General features: G+C 50.2%; 1 pseudogene; it reads left to right on the top strand.

The window, feature by feature from the left end:
• The window catches only part of LOC135533963 (ubiquitin carboxyl-terminal hydrolase 32-like), a 42,240-nt pseudogene extending 35,085 nt beyond the window's left edge, over positions 1-7,155 (top strand).
• The last annotated feature ends 420 nt before the right edge of the window (positions 7,156-7,575 follow it).

Genomic DNA, 7,575 nt, shown 5'->3' with positions numbered 1-7,575 from the left:
TGGGTAGAATGTTACGCTAGGGGTGGGTAGAATGTTACGCTAGGGGTGGGTAGAATGTTACGCTAGGGGTGGGTGGAATGTTACGCTAGGGCTGGGTAGAATGTTACGCTAGGGGTGGGTAGAATGTTACGCTAGGGGTGGGTAGAATGTTACGCTAGGGCTGGGTAGAATGTTACGCTAGGGGTGGGTGGAATGTTACGCTAGGGGTGGGTGGAATGTTACGCTTGGGTGGGTGGAATGTTATGCTTGGGGTGGGTGGAATGTTACGCTAGGGGTGGGTGGAATGTTACGCTAGGGGTGGGTGGAATGTTACGCTAGGGGTGGGGTAGAATGTTACGCTAGGGGTGGGTAGAATGTTACGCTAGGGGTGGGTAGAATGTTACGCTAGGGGTGGGTAGAATGTTACGCTAGGGGTGGGTAGAATGTTACGCTAGGGGTGGGTAGAATGTTACGCTAGGGGTGGGTAGAATGTTACGCTAGGGCTGGGTAGAATGTTACGCTAGGGGTGGGTAGAATGTTACGCTTGGGGTGGGTAGAATGTTACGCTTGGGGTGGGTAGAATGTTACGCTAGGGGTGGGTGGAATGTTACGCTAGGGGTGGGTAGAATGTAACGCACTGCTTCTAGAGGCTGGTAGAATGTAACGCATGCTGCTTCTAGAGGCTGGTAGAATGTAACGCACTGCTTCTAGAGGCTGGTAGAATGTAACGCACTGCTTCTAGAGGCTGGTAGAATGTAACGCACTGCTTCTAGAGGCTGGTAGAATGTAACGCACTGCTTCTAGAGGCTGGTAGAATGTAACGCACTGCTTCTAGAGGCTGGTAGAATGTAACACACTGCTTCTAGAGGCTGGTAGAATGTAACACACTGCTTCTAGAGGCTGGTAGAATGTAACACACTGCTTCTAGAGGCTGGTAGAATGTAACACACTGCTTCTAGAGGATGGTAGAATGTAACACACTGCTTCTAGAGGCTGGTAGAATGTAACACACTGCTTCTAGAGGCTGGTAGAATGTAACACGCTGCTTCTAGAGGCTGGTAGAATGTAACACGCTGCTTCTAGAGGCTGGTAGAATGTAACACGCTGCTTCTAGAGGCTGGTAGAATGTAACACACTGCTTCTAGAGGCTGGTAGAATGTAACACGCTGCTTCTAGAGGCTGGTAGAATGTAACACACTGCTTCTAGAGGCTGGTAGAATGTAACACACTGTTTCTAGAGATGGGTACTGTACCTCTCCTTATGACCTTAACTCAACTACCATTCTCCTCACAGTCACATGATAAACCAACTCACTGTTTCCTGAAGGGCTCTCTGACATGTCTGCCTGTTACACCTCTCCAGACATCACCCCTGTGCCCATGGCTAACGGGGTGGGGGTGGCATACCATTCTCCTCACAGTCACATGATAAACCAACTCACTGTTTCCTGAAGGGCTCTCTGACATGTCTGCCTGTTACACCTCTCCAGACATCACCCCTGTGCCCATGGCTAACGGGGTGGGGGTGGCATACCATTCTCCTCACAGTCACATGATAAACCAACTCACTGTTTCCTGAAGGGCTCTCTGACATGTCTGCCTGTTACACCTCTCCAGACATCACCCCTGTGCCCATGGCTAACGGGGTGGGGGTGGCATACCATTCTCCTCACAGTCACATGATAAACCAACTCACTGTTTCCTGAAGGGCTCTCTGACATGTCTGCCTGTTACACCTCTCCAGACATCACCCCTGTGCCCATGGCTAACGGGGTGGGGGTGGCAGCTAATCCTGATGGTAAGCCTGGTCTGATCTCCAACGGCACGCCCAGCACCATGGTGCACTGCGGAGAGACCACAGAGAGAAGCCTGGCCAACGGAGGGGTGGGGGTGCCCAACGGACACGTGTCTCCCGTCCTGGACAGCCCCTTCATCGGGTACATCATCGCCATGCACAGGAAGATGGTGGGTACCACAGAATAAAATATTTTACACAATAAATTAATTAGAATAGAATGGTTTATATACACCGCTCAAATAAATAAAGGGAACACTTAAACAACACAATGTTACTCCAAGTCAATCACACTTCTGTGAAATCAAACTGTCCACTCAGGAAGCAACACTGATTGACAATACATTTCACATGCTGTTGTGCAAATGGAATAGACAACAGGTGGAAATTATAGGCATTTAGCAAGACACCCCCAATAAAGGAGTGGTTCTGCAGGTGGGGACCACAGACCACTTCTCAGTTCCTATGCTTCCTGGCTGATGTTTTGGTCACTTTTGAATGCTGGCACACACACTACTGAATGCACACACACTACTGAGCCTCATTTTGACTTGTTTTAAGGACATTACATCAAAGTTGGATCAGCCTGTAGTGTGGTTTTCCACTTTTGAGTTTGACTCCAAATCCAGACCTCCATGGGTTGATACATTTGATTTCCATTGATCATTTTTGTGTGATTTATGTTGTCAGCACATTCAACTATGTAAAGAAAAAAGCATTTAATAAGAATATTTCATTCGTTCAGATCTAGGATGTGTTATTTTTGTGTTCCCTTTTATTTATTTGAGCAGTGTATATATATTAATATATAGTGTGTGCTGCTATTGTGGGCAACAGGCACACTCCGAGTTGGCATTCCACACCTAAATCTCCAGATGCTGTTTTCCACTGTGCCCTTACATTCGATTCTGGTGATTTTATTTTAGAATGCCACATTGTATCTCAGTCGTTAAGAAGAGACTCAGCATTCCATTCTGTTTATTTACAAAGCGCTCCTGCACAATTTTCCCAACATGTGTCTGACAACGCTGGTCAAGGTCACAACAATAGACTGCAGTAACACGAGCACAATACTGAGTCGTGCTCGAGGTTCCAATGGTGGCTTCTGATTTAGGGAGACCTGCATTTTTGTTTTTTTATGCTCCTGTGATGTGGATGTGTTGCTGGGGGAGGTTCAGGGTTGAATGGGTTGCAGGGGGAGGCTCAGGGTTTAACCTCTTGAAACTCCCCATCCCGGATCCGGGATTGTGACTAAGCCTCAGGCTCATTAGCATAACGCAACGTTAACGATTTCTGAAAATCGCAAATAAAATTAAAATAATGCGTTTGCTCTCAAGCTTAGCCTTTTCTTAACAACACTGTCATCTCAGATTTTCAAAATATGCTTTTGAACCATAGAAATTGACTAATTTGTGTAAGAGTATGCAAAGCTAGCATAGCATTTTGTGTAGCATGTAGCACGCAACATTTTCACAAAAGCCAGATAACCAAATAAATAAAATCATTTACCTTTGAAGAGCTTCTGATGTTTTCAATGAGGAGACTCCCAGCCACATACCAAATGCGCAGTGTTTCCTGAAAGCGGGTGTGTAAGAGAAATCGTTCCGTTTTCTACATTGCGCCTGGCTACCAAACGAACCGAAATGCAGTCACCTACAACGTGAAACTTTTTCCGGATTAACTACATAATATCGACCGAAACATGGCAAACGTTGTTTGGAATCAATCCTCAAGGTGTTTTTTCACATATCTCTTCATTGACATGCAGTTCTTGGAAGCTTGCTTCTCTCTCTGCCCCATGGAAAAATACTGGCAGGTGACTTTTGCGCACCAATTTCGGCGCAGGACACCGGGCGGACACGTGGTAAATGTGGTCTCTTATGGTCAATCTTCCAACGATCTGCCTACAAATACGTCACAATGCTGCAGACACCTTGGGGAAACGACAGAAAGGGCAGACTCATTCCTCTTGCGTTCACAGCCATATAAGGAGATCATGAAAGACAGAGCCTCAAAAATCCTTGTCATTTCCTGGATGCCAAGTCATCTTGGTTTTGCCTGAAGCTCACGTTCTAGGGCACGCGCAGAGAAGATATTTGTATTTCTGGACACGTCAGAGTGTTTTCTTTCGAACAGTAGCAATTATATGCATAGTCAAGCATCTTTTTGTGACAAAATATCTTGTTTAAAACGGGAACGTTTTTCTTCCAAAAATGAAATAGCGCCACCATAAGTGTAAGAGGTTAATGTGTTGCAAGGGGAGGCTCAGGGTTGAATGTGTTGCAGGGGGAGGCTCAGGGTTGAATGTGTTGCTGGGGGAGGCTCAGGGTTGAATGTGTTGCTGGGGGAGGCTCAGGGTTGAATGTGTTGCAGGGGGAGGCTCAGGGTTGAATGTGTTGCAGGGGGAGGCTCAGGATTGAATGTGTTGCAGGGGAGGCCCAGGGTTGAATGTGTTGCTGGGGGAGGCTCAGGGTTGAATGTGTTGCTGGGGGAGGCTCAGGGTTGAATGTGTTGCAGGGGGAGGCTCAGGGTTGAATGTGTTGCAGGGGGAGGCTCAGGGGTTGAATGGGTTGCAGGGGAGGCCAGGGTTGAATGTGTTGCAGGGGGGAGGCTCAGGGTTGAATGTGTTGCTGGGGGAGGCTCAGGGGGTTGAATGTGTTGCTGGGGAGGCTCAGGGTTGAATGGGTTGCAGGGGGAGGCTCAGGGTTGAATGTGTTGCAGGGGGAGGCTCAGGGTTGAATGTGTTGCTGGGGGAGGCTCAGGGTTGAATGTGTTGCTGGGGGAGGCTCAGGGTTGAATGTGTTGCTGGGGGAGGCTCAGGGTTGAATGTGTTGCTGGGGGAGGCTCAGGTTTGAATGTGTTGCAGGGGGAGGCTCAGGGTTGAATGTGTTGCTGGGGGAGGCTCAGGGTGTTTCAGGGGAGGCTCAGGGTTGAATGTGTTGCTGGTGGAGGCTCAGGGTTGAATGTGTTGCTGGGGGAGGCTCAGGGTGTTTCAGGGGAGGCTCAGGGTTGAATGCCTTGCAGGGGGAGGCTCAGGGTTGGATGCCTTGAAGGGGGAGGCTCAGGGTTGAATGCCTTGCAGGGGGAGGCTCAGGGTGGATTTTGTGTTTTGTACTGATGTTTGTATTGTGAAAAAGAGACACGGTCTGTTTAAGTGAAATATATTGAAGGAGTAAGGAGAGTATAGTATCCATGAGGAAATACATTTCTCATGTTTCGGCATCGAGGTTCGTAGTTCTGACTGTTGTTGTTGCTCCTGTGTGTCCTCCTGTAGATGCGGACGGAGTTGTATTTCCTGTCCAGTCAGAAGAACCGCGCCAGTCTGTTTGGGATGCCCCTGATCGTTCCCTGTACGGTTCACACCAGTCAGAAAGACCTGTACGATGCTGTCTGGATACAGGTGGCCCGTCTGGCCAGCCCTCTGCCCCCGCAGGAGGCCAGCAACCATGCACAGGACTGGTCAGTACCACACACACACACACACACACACACACACACACACACACACACACACACACACACACACACACACACACACACACACACACACACACACACACACACACACACACACACACACACACACACATATCACACAGACACACACATATCACACAGACACACACACACACACACCAATATCACACAGACACACACACACACACACACACACACACACACACACACACACACAGACACACACACACAGACACACACACACACACACATATCACACACAGACACACACAGACACACAGACACACACACACACACACACACACACACACACACACACACACACACACAGACAGACACACACACACACACACACACAGACACACACACACAGACACACACACACACACACACACACACACACAGACACACACACACACACACACATATCACATACACAGACACACACATATCACACACATATCACACACACAGACATATCACACACATATCACACACACAGACATATCACATATCACACACAGACACAGACACACACAGACATATCACACACATATCACACACAGACACAGACAGACACACACATATCACACACATATCACACACACAGACACACACATCACACACATCACACACATCACAGACACACACAGGGCTAGTCGGCAAGTCTCCACTTGATTGACTGAACAGGGTTATTGTGTCTATTCAGGAAGTCTCCCGTTGACGGGAAGGTTCTTGATTAAAGGATATTTTTATTGACTGAAGGTGATATTGTTTTGTAGGTTGTTAGTGATGTCCTGTGTGTGTGTTATGCCCCTACTACAGTGATGACAGTATGGGCTACCAGTATCCCTTCACACTGAGGGTGGTGGCGAAGGATGGCAACTCATGTGCCTGGTGTCCCTGGTACAGGTGAGGCTTCCTCCACCATCATCATCATCAAAACACACACTTCTCTTCTATTATTGTATCCATCTCATGTGGGGGAAACTGCGTGTGTGTGTGGGGGGAAACGGCGTGTGTGTGTGTGGGGGGGAAACGGCGTGTGTGTGGGGGGAAACGCGTGTGTGTGGGGGGAAACGGCGTGTGTGTGTGTGTGGGGGAAACGGCGTGTGTGTGGGGGGGGGGGGGAAACGGTGTGTGTGGGGGGGGAAACGGTGTGTGTGTGGGGGGGGAAACGGTGTGTGTGTGTGGGGGGGGAACGGCGTGTGTGTGTGTGGGGGGAACGGCGTGTGTGTGTGGGGGGAAACGGCGTGTGTGTGTGGGGGGAAACGGCGTGTGTGTGGGGGAAACGGCGTGTGTGTGTGGGGGAAACGGCGTGTGTGTGTGGGGGGGGAAACGGCGTGTGTGGGGTGGAAACGGCGTGTGTGTGGGTGGGAAACGGGGCGTGTGTGTGTGGGGGGAAAACGGCGTGTGTGTGTGGGGGGGAAACGGCGTGTGTGTGTGTGGGGGAAACGGCGTGTGTGTGGGGGGAAACGGCGTGTGTGTGGGTGGGAAACGGTGGTGTGTGGGGGAAACGGCGTGTGTGTGTGGGGGGAAACGGCGTGTGTGTGTGGGGGGAACGGCGTGTGTGTGTGTGGGGGGGAAACTGTGTGTGTGTGGGGGGGAAACGGCGTGTGTGTGTGTGTGGGGGGGAAACGGCGTGTGTGTGTGTGGGGGAAACGGCGTGTGTGTGGGGGGGGGGGGAAACGGCGTGTGTGTTGGTACCATCTCTGTGCTTCTGCTCGTGTGTGTTACTGTGTGTGTTCAGGTTCTGTCGAGGCTGTGCGGTGGACTGTACGGAGGACAGGGCCTCGGTAGGAAACGCCTGCATAGCTGTCGACTGGGACCCGACAGCCCTGCACCTCCGCTACCAGACTTCACAGGAGAGGGTAATGTTCACGAAGCCGGGCCTTTCTGTATAAAACAGGCAAACAGGCATCGAGGCATTCAGTTACTGTTTGATTGAATGTTAGAATGGGCAGAAGGAATGACAAGAGTGCGTAGTATGATCATCGGTGGTGTGATCATCGGTGGTGTGATCATCGGTGGTGTGATCATCGGTGGTGTGATCATCGGTGGTGTGATCATCGGTGGTGTGATCATCGGTGGTGTGATCATCGGTGGTGTGATCATCGGTGGTGTGATCATCGGTGGTGTGATCATCGGTGGTGTGACCATCGGTGCCATGCGTCCTGGATCCACTATCTCATAAACGGCTGACCTCCTGGGCTTGTTTTACGTACGATGGCGTCTCGGGTTTCCCCGAGAACGGTGCTGCGAGCGAAACAAATCCAGTCCTGTGGGCAAAACAACGCTCGTTGATGAGGGAAGTCGGAGGAGAA

The sequence above is a fragment of the Oncorhynchus masou genome, unplaced genomic scaffold (assembly GCF_036934945.1).
Source record: "Oncorhynchus masou masou isolate Uvic2021 unplaced genomic scaffold, UVic_Omas_1.1 unplaced_scaffold_2846, whole genome shotgun sequence".
In the NCBI taxonomy this organism is placed as follows: domain Eukaryota; kingdom Metazoa; phylum Chordata; class Actinopteri; order Salmoniformes; family Salmonidae; genus Oncorhynchus; species Oncorhynchus masou.
The sequence above is the reverse complement of the archived record's forward strand: the minus strand, read 5'-3'. Positions and strand labels throughout refer to the sequence as shown.